Consider the following 18,495-nt stretch of genomic DNA (forward strand, 5'->3'; position numbering starts at 1 on the left):
GAATAATAGGTTGAGTTTCCATAGTACCATCTAGTTCATAAAGGATTTCTCTCCATGACAACATGGAGGAAATGAGGAAATGAATAGAATAGAATATTTCCTAAGGCAAGGTAAACTAGGGAACTGGAGAGCCCTGAAATCCTTAGGAACTGCTAGTTAAGAAGGTTGGTTCTGTGACACATGTGAAATATATACAATCTTCCTTTTATGGATCTCTCCCAATATCATCAAAGCAGCAGGTAGACTTGCCCCTTCCTGATGCTTTAGACTATATGTGGCTGCATTGTGCAAGCTCCTATCCCCAGGTTAACTTTAAGGTTCATTTTAAATTGGTTTCATCTGGGTAACATTTTGGACTCATTACTCACACAGTATGATTTTGAGTCAGATCTGTCCTGTCCACTGAAACAAATTATTCTTTGAAAGAACACTTCCTGCGTTTGAGGTAATTCAGCATTGCCTCCCCACAAGGAGTCAGATTTTGTGGGAAATTTCACAAATATGGTCTTCAAATATAAGAAGGATTACTTTGTGAAATAAAGATTACCCAATGGACAGAATCAGGAGCAATAGATATGAAGTCAAAGAGGGGCAGATTTTGGCATGACTTAAATTGTCAACAATTTAAGCTGAGTTGAAGAATTCCCTAATTAGTGGCTTTTAAACAGTTAAACGACCACTTATTTAGTGGACATGTGATAGAATTGTTATTTCAATTAGGAGTTGGATTGGATCACTCCTGTGACCATTCCTTCTGACTCAAGTTGGTGCAGTGGGTACAGAAGTGGACTTAGGATCAGGAAGGTCCGAATTTAAATTCAGTCGCAAACACATGAATGCCCCTATACAAGTTACTTATACTCTAAATTTGCTTTAGTTTTCTCAGCTCTAAAAGGGAGTAATGATAGCACTTCCCAAAGTTGTGAGGATTCAATGAGATGACATTTTTAAAGCACAACACAGTACCTGGCACATAGTAGGTGTGTTAAAACATTTGTTTCCTTCCTTTTGTGATTTTATAGCTCAAAAGGGCCAATGGGCATGGGAACATTCTGATTTAGAATCTCTTTCTCTCATGAGCACATTGTCTGGGATTTCAAATCTACCAGGTCAGCCATTAGGAAATTATTCTTTTCCATCTCTAAGGCAATGAATGTAACCACTGCTTTCCCCTGGAGGAATATAAACCAAGTTGGTTGGAAATGCTTTTCTTCCTTAGAGGGACATGCACTATGATTAGTAGGGAAGGATGGGGTCAGTGGCCACAAAGTAGATAAACCTTCTTTATTTTAATGAGCTGAAGCATTGAGGTGGTGTTTTGAATTATAGTAACAAGAAGGTTGGTTTTGGAGACAGATAACCTGGGTTCGAATCCTGGTTACATCTACTGCTTACTATTTCTCTGCCTCAGTTTCCTTATCTGCAAAAATGAGAGGTTTCACTCAATACTTCCTAAATCTATAATCTTGGTGAATTTTAATGTAGTTCCAAACTTATTATATCTGGTGGCCTTATGTGTTGCTCTTGGGGATCAGTTGTGGATGACTGACCACTGTCAGGGTAGACTGCAGTATTATGAAGTTCATGGATTTGGAGTTACAAGGGATCTTAAAGGCTATCTAGTCTAACTTCACTTCAGATGGGGAAAATGAAATCTGGAGAAAAGAGGTCCAGGATCATACAGATAGCTGATAGAAGTGAGATCCACTGATTCTATCTAATTCTGCACTCTTTTTCTAGTGTCTATGAAAACTGGATTATATTACAGCAAAGTGGTTTGAGGATTAGTTGAATAACATGACAGAATAGAGTCATTAATGGATGATTATAAACTTAGAAATTAAAAGAAGTTGTTAGTGGAGTGAGCCATGCATCTGTGTTGGGCCTTTTGAAGTGTTTATCAATCTAAGTATTGGGGCACAGGGAACAAGACCCAAAAGGATTGTCCTTCATGCTTGAAAAGGACCCAAATGACATCACAATGTTGGGGTTAATGTCCAGTATGTCCAATTGTGGCTGACTAGACTAAGAGGAACTCAGAAGACTCTACCACTGGTTGGGTCCAAAGAATCCATCTGAATATTTTGGATAGAGATGTCTCTAAAATTGTACAACTCATGTTTCTTTGGAGCTCCCACAATTCTAGTTTGCTCACAGAGCACAATGTTTTCTTTGATGCTGGTACAGCATGCTGCATGGACATGCTAGTACCTCCCATGTCTCACAATCAATACCAAATTGCTTCAGAGAGACCATGATAGCATCCTTGAATTGCTTCTTCTGACTGTTGTGAGGAATAGGTGTCAGGTTGTATGACAAAATTCTAACAGGCTACAATGATGGAAATCTATTAGAGAGAAATGTAAAATCCACACTTAGGTTAGAAAAGTCCATTCTACAATGGATGAGACCTTAGAGGTCACTACCAACTGTCAGGGGCCTCAGTGATATGGAAAGATAAATGTCAATGGCAGCACAAGGTTTTCAACTGAGGAGATGAGTAAATGTTATGTAAAAGAAGAAATAGGGAAATCATAGGGAGAAGAGGTTTTGGGAAAGGATAATCAGCTTAGATTTGGTCATGTGGAATTTAAGATGCTGGTAATTGGACATCTAGGCAGAAACATTTGGAGATAACCTTTTATTTATTTACTTAATTACTTATTTACTCATTTAATTAATTAACTCATTTATTCAGTCATTCACTTGTTCATTCATTTGTTTGTTTATTTATTTTTCTGTACAAAAGCAAGACATTAAACCTAAGTTATATTCATGGCATTTTTCTCCTGCTCATAATCTTCTTACTGCCATTGCTGCTCCTGGCTTGTTTTTTTTCTTCTATCATCTTCCCTTTTCCATTCCACAGTGTCCTCTGGCTAGTCAGTTAAAACTCCAATGAGGCCATTATGTGAGGAAGTTGTTTTCATAATCAAGATTGCCTATTTGGGAAATTTGCCAAAAGGGACTGTGTTAACTTTGTTTTTTAATAGAGAAGCCAGCTTGCTCTGGAAGCTAACTCAAGAAATTAAAGGCTTTAAAAACAAATAAATAACAATAATGACTCTTAAAGGACCTCAGTATTGAAAGAGAATGGAGATTGATGTAGGGGTTACTTTTCCCTTCAACTCACCAGCTTAGTTTAGCACCTACCTGAGCTGCTCACCCCATCCAGAAAAAGATTTCTTAACTTCTTCAGTATTAGGGATCCCTTCGGCAATATGGCGAAGTCTAGGGATCACTTCTCTGACTCCTGTTTTTAAGTGCAGAAAATAAAATACATGGAATCACAAAGGAAACCAATTATATTGAAATAATTATTAAATTAATTATCATCATCATTATTATTATAATTATCAAAATATTTTTTAAAAAGCAAGTTCACAGATCTTAGGTTAAGTGTTTCTATTTTAGAACATACCTAGAGTACTGTATTTAGTTCTGAGTACTAATTTTAAGTGGGACATTGATCAACTAGAGACTAATCAAAGTACAGCAAGAATTGTGAAGTGAATCTATACCACATTGAGGTGAGCTTGAAAAAAGCTGAAAATAGAAGGCCTTAATCCAGAGGAGGAGGAGGACTGTGTGTGTGTGTGTGTGTGTGTGTGTGTGTGTGTGTGTGTGCATTATCTCTCAGAGAAATTATACTACATCCATGCTTTGGGTGGAAGTTAGACTGTGATATTTGACATCTCACATCAGATTCTGGGATACTACCATAGACATATTGCTGCTCTAAGCAGAGGCCATTTTAAAAGTAATGTGAGATGGTGCATCTGCTTGCTTTTTGGGGGAAAGTTTAGCTGGTTTGGAATGAGAAAAAACTAACATACATGCTATAATTTGAAAGCAATAAAGGCAATAAAAATGATAAATGGACCTGTCTTCACAGAATGAGCCTGAAAGAACAATAACTATGAAATGAGCAAGAGTGTAAGGCTAAGCATTATGGTCTGATGTCGGTGATTTATATTCTGATCATTTGACCTAAGTCTCTTCTATGTAAGAAACTGCGGATTATAGTATACAAAGATAAAAAAGAGATCCCCCCTTCACTTAGAGAACTTAATTTTTTTCAATGAAAAATATTTATTTTCTTGATGGACTAATGAGACATTCAAGTGGATACATGGGTTGGGCACATCGGGAGATGGGAATTAAACAAATATATATATGACTATTGTGCTGCTTGCCCCAGGTATGAAATTCCTAATTATGATATTGTATATCATTATGTATCATACATCAAATACAAAGCACTATAGAACTTCAGAAGAGTAATTGATCTCAATCAATTGGAGGATCTACAAAATTGTAGAAGTGGTAGCAGAAGATGATGATCTTTCCTGATTTTCCTAATGAAATCTAGAATGTGTCTCTAGGTTAGCTATAGATTTTTTTCTTTTTTTTCCTCCCTAAGGGATTGGAAAGAGGCACCCAGAGTCAAAATGTTATGAATACTCTCAGTTGACAGAACTCCTTCTCTCCTAGTAATGAGGTCCAAGAAAGGGTAGATAGCAATATTCTGATTTTTACTTTAAATGAGCAGCATCCCCTTTCTTAAAATAAAATCTGGAAATGTTAGCCTATCCCACAGGCATCCCATAACAAAAAGCTGCATCTCTAAAACAAATTCTGAAAGGGAAGAAATTATTTATCCCATCTGTATATTTAAATATACACTAAAAAATTACGCAGAATTTACTATAACCTTTTAAATATTTAAATTTTAATTAAATTTAATTAAATATTTACATTTCATATATTTCTTTTAATTAGAACATATTGCTCTATTCAATCATCATTTTTGTCTTTCTTTTCAAAACTTTTGTCATTTCTTTCTCTTGAAAGGATCTCCTGATTCTTTCACAAGTGTGTAATATCTGAGAATTCTACAGTTTTGATGGCAAGGAAAGACTAACACTAATGAAAAAAAAAGAAAACAATACAAGAATAGTAGAAGGATATATAGAAAACAATATAAGAACAGTAGAAGGATATATTGGCTTGCCATTGTAGGTTTTATATTCAAGCCAAAATTTGTTTTTTTCCTTTTTTTTTTTATTATAGCTTTTTATTTACAAGATATATGCATGGGTAATTTTTTAGCATTGACAATTGCAAAACCTTTTGTTCCAACTTTTTCCCTCCTTCTCCCCACCCCCACCCCCAGATGGCAGGTTGACCAATACATGTTAAATATGTTAAAGTATAAGTTAAATACAATATATGTAATCATGTCCATAGTTATTTTGCTATACAAAAAGAATCAGACTTTGAAATAGTGTACAATTAGCCTGTGAAGGAAATAAAAAATACAGGTGGATAAAAATAGAGGGATTGGGAATTCTATGTAGTGGTTCATAGTCATCTCCCAGAGTTCTTTCCCTGAGTGTAGCTGGTTCAGTTCATTACTGCTCTATTGGAACTGATTTGGTTCATCTCATTGTTGAGGAGGGCCATGTCCATCAGAATTGATCATCATATAGTATTGTTGTTGAAGTATTTAATGATCTCCTGGTCCTGCTCATTTCACTCAGCATCAGTTCGTGTAAGTCTCTCCAGGCCTTTCTGAAATTATCCTGCTGGTCATTTCTTACCGAACAATAATATTCCATAACATTCATATACCACAATTTATTCAGACATTCTCCAGTTGATGGGCATCCACTCAGTTTCCAGTTTCTGGCCACTACAAACAGGGCTGCCACAAACATTCTTGCACATACAGGTCCCTTTCCCTTCTTAAAAATCTCTTTGGGATATAAGCCCAGTAGTAACACTGCTGGATCAAAGGGTATGCACAATTTGATAACTTTTTGAGCATAGTTCCCAATTGTTCTCCAGAATGGCTGGATGTGTTCACAATTCCACCAACAATGTATCAATGTTCCAGTTTTCCCACATCCCCTCCAACATTCTGCATTATCTTTCCCTGTCATTCTAGCCAGTCTTACAGGTGTGCAGTGGTATCTCAGAGTTGTCTTAATTTGCATTTCTCTGATCAATAGTGATTTGGAGCATCTTTTCATGTAGCTACAAATAATTGCAATTTTTTTCATCTGAAAATTGTTCATATCCTTTGACCATTTATCGATTGGAGAATGGCTTGAACTATTATAAATTTGAGTCAATTCTCTCTATATATTTTAGGAATGAGGTCTTTATCAGAACCTTTGACTGTAAAAATGTTTTCCCAGTTTATTGCTTCCCTTCTAATCTTGTCTGCATTAGTTTTGTTTGTACAAAAACTTTTCAATTTGATATAATCAAAATTTTCTATTTTGTGGTCAATAATGATCTCTAGTTCTTCTTTGGTCATAAATTCCTTCCTCTTCCACAGATCTGAGAGATAAACTATCCTATATTCTTCTAATTTATTTATAATCTCATTCTTTATGCCTAGGTCATGAACCCATTTTGACCTTATTCAAGCCAAAATTTGTAAAAAATAAATAAATAAATAAAAAAAAAGAAAGAAAGAAAGAAAAAGAAAAAGATAAAAGCTAGATTAAAATCAATATGATAATGTGAAGTTTTTTCTTTTATATGAAAAGTTTACCATTTAGATTTAATTTCTACCTAAAACAAGAATGATTATGCTTCTCATATATGCCAGGTTATTTTTCTTTTAAGGTTTATTTGATTGCAACACTAAGCTTTTCTTATGCATGTTAAAACTTCATAGTTTTTTGCCAATCTGGGTTTTTTTTTCCAATAACTTTAAAAAAATTAGAGGAGTATTGGTTTCAAAGTTACAGGTTGAGGTCATAAGAGGTTAAACACAGAAAAAGTCAGGTTAATTTGTTTATAAGATAACATCAGAAACTAGAATCATTGAACTAATCCAGGGGTCTTCATAGTATGGCCCGCGGGCCAGATGCGGCAGCTGAGGACATTTATCCCCCTCACCCAGAGTATGAATTTTCTTTATTTAAAGGCCCACAAAACAAAATTTTTGTTTTTATTATAGTCTGGCCCTCCTACAGTCTGAGGGACAGTGAACGGGCCCCCTATTTAAAAAGTTTGAGGACCCCTGCATAGACCTTCCTGAGGTTATCCTTTTTAGTAGCTACCTAGGAAGGCATTAAATCTTAGTCCTTAATCAGTTGGGGGACATCATCTTGCCTTTACAGCTAGAATTTTCTCAGGCCTATCTACTCAGCCTTATCCTTCCTGACTAATCCTCCTGTGTTTAAGGAGTCCCACAGATTTCTGACAAAACTTCCAATTGTCAACTTCTTCTGGCAGAGAAGCACTTTCTCTCTCTGCCCCAAGTCCTGGATACCCAAGTCACATTCAGACTCGTACTCATTATTCTCATACTCTGAAAATTGAGTGGGGACTAAATTGCATGTATCTTAGTACTTTGGCTTTTGGCAGTGCAGTAGATAGTACTGGACTTGTAGTCAGGAAAATCTGAGTTAATATTCTTTTCCCAAAACATGTTATCTGTGTGAGCTCGGAAATATCAAATACACAGCACTATAGAAGTTCAGAAGAATAATCTTTCTGCCTCAGTTTCCTCCTCTATAAAATGACAATTAGATACCTCCATGGGTTGTTTTGAGGATAAAATGAGATATTTTAAAAGTACTTTATAAGTCTTTAAAGCATTGTATAAATGCTAGTGATTATTATTATTTCCCCCATCAAGTATCCTTATGATGTTGTCCTTACTGGTATCCCTGATTCCAGTATTTCCAGGCTCTATGATATCATAAATGTGGGAAGTTTTTCCATCAATGAAGATCATAACACTCTCCCTTTATCATGACACTATTTTAAAATAGCATTTTATTTTTCTAAATACATGCAAAGATAATTCATAACATTCACCTTTGCAAAACTTTGTGTTCCAAATTTTTCTCCCTCCTTCCCTCACTTTCCCCTCCTCAGGACTGCAAGCAATCTGATATAAGTTAAACATGTGCAGTTCTTCTAAATATGAGCTTCTGTGGATGGAAAAAACCTCATATTTGGTAGTCAAATTTCTGGTAATGAGCTAGTTCACACTTAGGTAAGCGGGTCTATAGACCAGTCCATTAAAGAGACCATGCCCAAAACTTTTAGGGCTTAGTAAAATTGGTCAGAGGTTCTGCTCTGCAGGAAGAATTTTCTTCAAGGACTGGGGACTTCTTCCATATCCTGAAAAAACAGAGTATATAGTAGGTGCTTAAGATTTATTGATTGATTGAGATGTAACTTCTAAAGGTAGGCATTGTTTCATTCTTTGTATTTACATTCTCAGTACCTGACAAAATGCCTGATATTTATTAAGTGTTTGATAGGTGTATTTTGGCTGGTACAACATATATCTAGTCTGAAGGAGAAATGACCTGTCCAAGGCCACACAGATAGTTCAAGGCAAAATCTGGTCGTCTATCATAACTAGAATTTTATATAACACTTCTGAGGTTTGCAAAGTGCTTAACTTATTATCTTTTTTGATCCTTGCAACACCCCAGTGAGATGTGAGCATAATTATCCCCATTTTGCAGATGTGCTAGGCATTTAATAAATGCTTGTTTCCTTACTTCTTTGGCTTATTTACCTATAAAGTGGAGCATTCTCTCCTTATTCCCTATAATGTAAGAAAATACTTTGCAAGTCATAAGGCATCATAGAAAGTAGAATAATTATCACTGATAGGAAACTTGGATTGCATCATATAATGAAAAGCCTGAGATGTTAGTCATTGTGATCTAGATTCCCCTAAACGTTATTCATGTGATCTCCTCCAAAAAGGAAAAATAATTTAGATTTTCCTAAAATTAATTGAAAACCATTTATTGTTTTTATTTTTTCCGTTTTTTTCCTCCCCCCAAAAAATACCTGGACAGGTCAAGTGGCTAGTTTGGAGAGCTCTATCCCTGAGACCAAGCCTCCCCATATGTGATATCTGGAAATCCCATAGAAGGAAAGGTGGGAAAAGATCTAGTTTCAGGAACTATTTAGAGCTTAGGATTGACTTGCTTTCATGGCCTGACAAGATAACCTTAAAGGGAGAAGAGAAGCAGGTGCAGCTGAGGTGATGGCAGCACATCCTCCCCCACCTAGACCTGCCTATCACTGGCAAGGCGGAGGAGGTTGGGTGATAAGCAACTGGAACAGGGAGAAATTGCTAACTAAGCTTCCCTAGCTTCTGAAGACAAAGAGGGGAAAATCAAGTTAGAACAGCCCATCAGGCTTTCTCTTCCAAAGGGGACAGAATCCCAGATTGTTAGAATTCAAAGGGATTTTAGAAATATTCCAAGGCATTGAGCTTGAGAATCAAAGGATCTGGGTCCAAATCCCATTTTTACTTTGGCCACATTTTCTTGGGTAAATCAGTTCATTTCTTGGGGTACAGAGGGTATTAATAAGGATGAAATTGCCCTGTACAAGACCACAACTTAGGGGAATGTCCAAGCGACCAGAAGCACCCAGGAAAGAGACAATCCCCATCCACCCCAACCTCAAAGAAGCTTCCTCTGACTCTCCCTCTACTCCCTGTCTCAAGAGTAGCTGATTCTGTAATTACAGTAGGGTGACTGAGTACGGCAACACCAGCAAATCCAGAAGGATTTCTTAGAGAAGGTCAAATCCTTTGCGCAAGTTTTGCCTCATTGTCTCCCTCTCGGGAAGATGATAACTTTGGGAAGCCAGACTATGGAGCAAGAGCAGCATAGAGGCCACCATCTCAGGGCCTCCGTACATGTGCTGACTGGGTACAACCTGAGAGTGAGAGAGAGGCTGGTGCCCTCATTAGGGCTTTTGGCAGCAGCTGGTACCTTTCTGCCCACACAACTCCACTATCTTGCCTCCCTGGCTATGGTAACAGCTGGTCAGACTTGTCTTGTGGGAACCGGCCAGGCTAATTTTATTTCCATTTGAGGATTAATGAAACACTGCGTTATTATATTTAAGACCCTTTCTCCCAGTGGAGTGATTCTTTGCTAAATGAAAATGTCTTTGGGGGAGCAGAAAAACTTGTTTGAGTTGGCAAGACTTCAAACTTCTGTTTTAAAGAATCATGAGTTCAAAAGGCTTCTGTATTCTCAGTCTTTTTCTCTCTATCTTTTACTGTCCCTCCCTAAAACTTACCCCTCCCTCCATCTGCAGCTGAGACTTGGAAAATGTATAGCAACTGCAACATTTATACAAGATAAAGTATATATCTGATACATCTTTATTTGTCAGTCTGAGTGAGACCCTTGAGGGAGAGGATCAGTATATCTTCCCAAACCCAACTCCATTCCATACTTGGCTGGAGAAACAGTGTATACTGTTAAAGAGCTCCCCAAAACTTTTTTAGACATCTCTTTCCCTTTCTCTCCTTCTGTCCTCTTCTGCAGCTCTATTGACCTTGGTCAGAAACCATTTTCCAGCCCAGAGTTGTAAGATCACATTTCTCTGCAGATATCTAGTTTCCCAGACAGTTGGGGCAAATCTAATGTCTCATGCACTCCAGGCTTCTCTTTGGGAAGGTAGATTTTAAATTGACACTTCCTGATAACAGTGAAGACTGGGCCAAGTAATACGAACTGATTATTTACTCATTTTGTCCCCACATATCTTCACTGAAAATGAAAACATACACAAATCTGAATCCATGAAGACTTACCATATCTATTCTATCCTAATATCAAAATCTATGCAGATCAAGATGTCCCTACCCAATTCTAAGCCATAGAAAGGCTTTTAGTGGAAGTGATTATATATTTTTTTCACTGCAAGTGAGGCCAGTTAATTAGTATTTATTAAGCACCTGCAATGGATAGGGCACTAGGTTAAACTCTAGAAATACAAAAAAAGGCAAAAAACAATCCCAGCTTTCCCAGGTTAAAAAAAAAATTCTTTAAATAAGCATTTCTTAATCTTTTTTTTTTTTTCTTTTTTGTGCAAAGGAACTCTTTAGCAGTTGAATAAACCCTAGGGATTCTTTTAGAGAACAAAGTTTTTAAATGCATAAAGTAAAATTACATAGGATTGCAAAGGAAATTAATTATAGTGAAATATAATTATTAAAATACTTAAAAACTAAGTTCACAGACCCCAGATTAAGAACGTTGGCTGCTTAGAATGAATGGCCTTGAACTTTTCTCCAAACAGGTGTAGGGAGTACAAAAGTCATTCAAAGTAATTTGCCAGTCATGATTTCATGATCTACCCCAGTTTCCTATTGCCTGATTTTTGCCTTGAAGTTCTACTCACCCTCGTTTTTAATCCAGATTTTGCTTTTTAACCTGATCTGTCTGTTCTTTGCTTTGTCTTGGACTTCCTAAACTTGACTCCATGCTACAGTGCTATCCCTTTTAGCTGTTTTTTGTGTGGACTTTGCTTCCTTCTTCTGCATTCTGACTTTGGATTCCATAAACTGGACCCCAATCTGAGTTTCTTTCTACTTTAAAAGAAACTTCTCAGGTATCTTCTGTCCTGATACCAGCCTTCATCTCACTATTCAACTGCCGAGGATCTGTTTGTAGGCCTCAGAAAACTTCCACTGAACCTTAGCAGCACAATTTTACCTATAACTCAGGTAAGCCCTTTGTGTGGTTGTCCTGAATTAAAAAAAATAAAGCCCAAACCAAAACATGGAGTAATTGGTTCATATCACCACAATTAGGCAGGCAGCATCCATTGAATTGTGAGAATAGAAAGGCAGCACCAGCTGCCAGTAGTCCTAACCAAGGCATTATCCTAGACCCCATTCTGGGGCTGCCGGAGAGCTCAGGCCTCTCTGGATTGCTATACCTAAACTGGCCCCTATGCTGTGGTTTTCCAAGAAAATCTCAAGAAAGTTGGACATAACTGAAATGCCCCAAAATAAAAACAATATATAGAAAGTGCTTTGTAAACTTTTAAGCAATATAAATATATTGGTGATTATTAAATATTTTAAAGATAGTTACTATGTGCTTGCAAAACATACCTGGCATATCTACACTTCAGCAAGTACCTTTTACAAAAGATAAATAAGACTTTGTTCCTACCCTCAAGGAACTTATATGAAAGAAAAGACCTATACGGAATGAATTTAAAAAACAGAACCTGATGAGAACTTAAGAGAGGAACAAAATGTGTAGGAGATGCAGTGTGATGTAGGAGACAGCACTTGAATAAGGAAGATCTGGATTAAAATTGTAATTTAAACATTTACTAGCTGTGTGACTCTGGAGAAGTCATTTAACCTTTTTCTACCTCAGTTTCTTCATTTTTAAAAGGAATGAGTTGGACTCTTTGGCTTCTAAGGTCCCTTTTAACTTTAAATCTATCATCTTATAAATTCTGTAGAGATCAAACATTAGATTATAAAATCTAAGTGAGAAAGGGACATTTTATTAAGAAGACTACCTTTCCAAAGATTTTAAGAAAAAGATGAAAGAGCTCTTTTGAGGGAAATTACCAAATGGAGTTGTGCTGGGAGACAGGGAATAGCTGGATGACCATTTGATATAGTGAGTTACTAGGAGTAGTTTATGTATGCTCAAGGCATCTCACATCAGGTCCACTTTCATAGATGACTTGGGTTCTGAGAACTAGGCTGGAAACATCTCCTTCTCATGGCTCTAGAGATACCCTTGTACACGCAATAGGGTGGCTTTCTCTAATGTAACTTATTCATGCCCCAACTCCTCTGTATTTTTTCCCTTCAAAAAAATATTAGTTGAAAATCATCTAGTTGTTTTGATTTGTTGTTTTTTTGTCTTGAAGAGGACCAGTGACAACATGGTCATTTTTTGACCTCTTCATGGTTGGACTGAAGTGAGGCAGAATTGCACAAATTCATCAACTTCACTCTCTGTTCCATCGTCACAGCAGTGGCCCAGGGTACGGTGAATGACCTTGGTATCCACCAAGAGGCAAGCTCTAGCTTCATGGCCTTTGGAACAAATTCTTCCCATCCTACCATTTGGCCGCCTGGGTAAATCTTCAGCTTTGGAACCCTAGACTAGATTCTCTTTAAAGGCCCTTCTAGCTCCTTCAGTCTTTGATTCTATGATAAATAAATAAAGAATGAAGGATGGTCTTTTATCTCGTGTGAAAATGGGGAGAAGTTTCCATGAAATCAGAAGTCATCCGAGAATCAAGATTACATCTGAGAGCAGCCTGCAGCCTTGTCTTTGCAAAGGAACTGTTTCATCCCTGCAGAGAGAAGTGATTACCGCCCCTCAGGGTGTTGATTTTTCCAAAGGACTGTGATTTTGACTGCAGAAAGGGAGGGAGCTAACACGTGGTGCTTTTCAAGGCTATCACTTTAGCAGTGGGGAGGGAGCAGCAGCTGAATTTTGGTTCATCCTGCCTGATGTTCAGACTTGTCCTTTCTCAAGCTGTGTTGGCTCAAGGAAGAAGCAAGAGCAGCCTTTCATCTGTTCTTACCGCCGGGGGGCAGGAGATTGCAGTCAGTAGTCTACATCACTTAGAGAAAAGGATAAAACTTTGGGCTAAGGGGAAGGGAAGAGCTAGAACTCTCCTAGCTGTATTTGACTTTGTGCTTTGATGGATGGGCTATAAGGGGAAGGGAAGGGAGAAGAGATAGCGGACAAGAAGAGAGGACGAGAAAGAAAGGAGAATATTGTGTAGTGGAAAGAGCCCTGTTTTTGGCAGGAGAACCCTGAATTCAGGTCTTGACTGTCAGTTACTAACTAGATGAACACATATGAGTCATGTAAACCCTCTGAGTCTCCTCTGTAAAATGTGAAAGATAAAACTTGCACAATCAACCTCACAGGGTTTTGGAGAAAGTGCTTTATAAACCTTAAACGTTATATAAATGTGAATCATTGTTATGATGTGATGGGTGAAATCTGAACTAACTAGAGAAACAAAGGTTCCAGCTTCTGAGCATATTGATTTATTAAGTAATGCACGCCAACCACATAATATAACTTGGCAGTGGACCCCGAATATAAGGGATGGGGGAAAACAACAGATTTTTACGAAATGATAAGAAAACAACAGAATATCAATCAGCCTACAAAATTATGTAATCTGATTTCTGATTGGAGGAAAGATTGGGGGTTTTCTGAGTTTGGAGAAGGGAAGAAAAAGGTACAATTCCCTGAAATCAGGAAAAAGAGATGCCCCTCCTTTCCCTTCCCCTCAAGTGTCTTTATTCAATCAAGGGAACAAAAACTGATTGACCAGTGTGAGGCCAGATAAGACATATGGGTTGCTGAAGATGTATAATAGTGAGAAAACTCCTTGCGTCAATCTACAATCTGACTGGAGTGTTAGTCAGCATAACCTAGGATTTTAGTTAAGGGTTTCTTCAACAATAGGTAGAGGTGGTCAAACAATGCAATAAAATTTTCCTCAAGATTCCCATAATTTGAATAGAGTTTCCTTTCAAGACAGAAATTGTACTAGCTACTTAATTGAATGGGAAGGGAATTGAGTAGATCCAGAATTGAGTCACAAGATGGAGTCAGTGTTGTTCACTTAATACACGCAATTTCTTCAATTTGAATAATAATTCTACCTTTCTCAAGGTTGTATTATAAACAAATTGATATAAAAATTTGAGTTTTTATTTTTTATTAAAAGGCAGAGGCATAATACTGCATCCATTCTTTCATTTGAGCTTCAAAGTAACCTATATGGTGGGTAAGAACTTCTTACCTCCCTTATACAGATGAGGAACTTGCAGCTGCAGAGATCAAATTCTTTGCTCAAGGCTATGCAGCTAGTTAATGATATCTGATACCAAGTTCAGCCTCTTTCCCTTCTCTACACTAAGCTTCATCTCTTAAAAAGCAAGGAGCAATTTGGTACCAGAAATGGGACATAATAAAAGCCACTGAAAAATGTTCTGAAGTGTCCTTCCCACTGTCTTTCAACCTGAAGCACTTAATTCTAGTCATTTTAAAGTAGCCTTTCTTTAATTTACTCTGTTATGAAAACTTTTTTTTTCTCCATAGCTTCACAGACTGATAGAACAACAGATTTTAAAATGCAGAATGTCAGAGTTGGAAGGGATTGTAGACTTTAAGCATCAAGAATAAAATATAGAATATCAGAACTTGGAGATTCCTTAGAACAAAGAATAGAGGATTTTTGTGCTGAGCATTAAACAATTACTCTAGAAGTTCTGAGATAAAACTTCAGACCCAGTCCTTGTCCTTTTGGGAAAGGGAGAGATATTCTCATTACACTGTCATCTCTCTGGGCCATATGTGTGATGTTTTCTCAGATTATCATTTGCTTCTTCCTTTCTGACAGGTGGTCTGAAACATATTTTTATCTTTCTGTTCCTACTGTTCCTTTCATCATTTTCACCCCAAACCTGCATCATGATTCCCTATTATGGTGCAAATATTTTCTCACATAAATGTGTTTTCTCAATATTTAGAATTGCTATGCTGCCCATGTTTTTGCTATTCTGTTCCTTTTTACTAAGTTATGCCCTATTTTAGTCACGCTTCAGCCTGAACCCCTGGAGAGGGAGAGAGATTTGTCAAAGGTCATAGAGGGAATAGAAATAAGTGACAGAGCTATAATTCAAAACTAGGCCTCCTGACTCTAAGTACAAGGCTTTTTCCAAAATGGTGGTATTTGGAAAACACACATACACACATGTGCATACATACATATACACGTTTATACATATACACGCATTTATATGTTGTATTTTTCTCAAGCAATATGAATGAGAGCAATGAAAATATAATTCACAATTCAGTTGGATTTTATCTCTTCAGGGGCAAGATGTATTTTTCCATCTTTTTTGGGAGTATCTCCTGTAGCACTTAGCACAGTTATCCAAAGTTAGGAAGGTCCTATCATTACTGTAAAGTGTACACTGTGACTTCAGCACCAGAGAAAATCGCTGATATTTTGGAATTCTCACAAAGCTAGACTGCTCTGTGACTCCCTAACGTTTATATGTATTTGAGGAGGAGAGAGAGAAGGGCAACTTCCATATGAGGCAGTGACTTCAAACACTCCAGTGTGGCTCCAGCCTCAATTAAGCTGGTATTGTTGTTGATGGGGCCATCTTGAATATAAGTTGGCCACATTTGGTCAATTACAGATATGCAATATCCAATTTTCTTTCCATTAAAAGTCACAGTCAGAGCTAATCAGGATTCAAATAGTTCCAAGTTCTGTTGGAAAGTCTGTGCTTTTCTGTTGTGATTCTAACATCCCTCTTGTGACTTATTCCTCACTCACGCTGGGAAGCTGAACTTCTCATTTTTATTATCGATTCACACTTTGGTTAGAATGTTAAAAGGAAAGCTGGGTTATTATATTTTAGGAAGCTGTCTTGAGCCCTTTTCTCTTTTCTCTATACTTTCTTGGCAATCTCATAATTCAATTATCACCTCTATGTTGATAACTCCTACATCTATATATCTAGCCCTAGGCCTTCTCATGAAGTCTAGTTCTTCATCACCAATTCCTGTTGGGCATTTCGAACTACATATTCATAGATATCTCAGACTCAACTTTCCCAAAACAGAACTCCATTGTCCTCACTCCACCCTTGATCCCATCATTCCTATAAAGCTCTCTTTTTCTAAAGAAGATACCATTCCTCTTTCACCCAAATTCACAACTTTACACTCATCTTCTACTCTTAAAGTTCCCCTATTCAGTCAGTTGCATAGTCTTTCAAATTCTACCTCCATAAAATTCCTCTCATCCATTCCCTTCTCTCCACTTGCATAGATTATCGTAGTTTATAATCTTATCACCTCTTGCAAAGACTATATTGATAGTCTCTTAATTGGTCCCCCAGCCTCAAGTTTTCTCCCCTCTCCAATTTATTATACACTCAGTATTATATTTGTAAAGCAGAAATAGGACTTCATTACTTATCTATTCAATAAACTCCCATGACTCCAGGATCAAATACAAATTCCTTCATTGGCATTTAAAGCTCTGACTCCAACCTATCTCTCCAGGCTTATTATACATTATTTCCCTTTAACATTTTGTGGTCTAGCTAAATGATAAACCTAGTTCTAATATGATCTCTGACATTAATTAGTTTTGTGATTTTGGACAAGTCATTTTTTCTTTTTCTGGGTCTCAATTTCTTCTTCTTTAATAGACTAGAACTACATGAACTCCAAATTATAACAGACCTAGACATAGCTCAGAAACCATTTAGTCCAGCAGCATCATTTCGATGAAATGCAGTGAAATCATTTGGTGAAAGCTCGGTTGATCCTCAGATTTTATAGTGTGTAAAATAACCCCCAGTGAGATAATACAAAGCAAAATGGAGAAGACACATTATTTTGGGAGAGATGGACAAGGTAGGTGAATAGATTTCTAGTTGGAAGGGAATTTAAAGATAATTTAGTCTATCTTCCTCACTTTGCAGATTAGGAAACTGAGTCCCACAGAAGGGAAATGATTTCCCACCACAATTAGCAGCAAGACTAGGATTTGAACTCCCCACCCTGATTCCAAATCCCCAGAGTTGCCACTCTCACTTTCCTTACATATTCAGCCTGTTGTCAAATCTTTTCATCTTTTTTTCTCCACAGCATGTTTTCTTTTCCCTTCTCACTCAACTGTTACCAAGTTTAGTTCCTCCTTATTGATTCTTTGCCTCATGTCTTCCCCTACACCAACAATGGCTACTTTTCATAACAGTGACCTACTTTGTACCTACCACCTCCCTTACACACTCTGGTAATTGCATTTACCACTTGGATCACATGAAAACTCTTCAGAACCTTTTCAGTCTTCCCATCCATCATTTTTCTTTACACACTCGATGGTCTAGTCCTACTGGCCTGTTTTCTGTCCCTCACCTATGATGTTCCTTTGCTTTCTCATCACTGAGCATTGCACTGGCTGTCTCTCATACCTGCAATGTACTCCTTCCTCATCTCTTCATTTTGGAATACCTGGTTTCCCCACAAACTCAGGTCAAGCACCATCAAGGCAGCAAGCTACCCCAAAGCTAGCCATCAGAACACTTTAGGAGTGATGGAGACCTGGTAAAGCAGGTATTTCAGGGGGTACTTCTTCCCCCAACCTTCCTGCCAATAATCCCCTTTTCCTTTCATACCCCTCCTGGATAGACACTGAATCCAGTCCTTTTTTAATTGTTTGGGCCCTAACAGGGCACCCCTCTAGGATTTCTGCCTGTTGTTGACTAGAACATGGCTTCTCCCACCATTTGGATCAATAGAGCCATAAACTGTAGTTCTACCAGAAAGATCAATTAAACCTTATTACCTGTTCTACCGTGGTATGCAGAGTCCTCCTGGGCTTTCACATCTGCCCTTTGCTGGGCCTTCCAGACACAGGGGCTCTTCTGGACCTTGCATTTGTCCCAGTGATTCACTCTTAAAACTTCTGGTCTTTTCCATTTACAGTAGCTTAATTTTCCATCTAAAGTATTGTCTCCCTCAATAAAGTGTGAGCTCCTTGAGAGTAAGAACTATTCCAGTTTTCAATTGATGCTTGCACATAGTAAGCACTAAGTCAACACTTTTTATTTGCCCTCTTTGAGATTTTTCTATGTGCTAGTGCCTTGTTCCACCAAGG

The sequence above is a fragment of the Antechinus flavipes genome, chromosome 3, assembly GCF_016432865.1.
Source record: "Antechinus flavipes isolate AdamAnt ecotype Samford, QLD, Australia chromosome 3, AdamAnt_v2, whole genome shotgun sequence".
Taxonomy (NCBI): domain Eukaryota; kingdom Metazoa; phylum Chordata; class Mammalia; order Dasyuromorphia; family Dasyuridae; genus Antechinus; species Antechinus flavipes.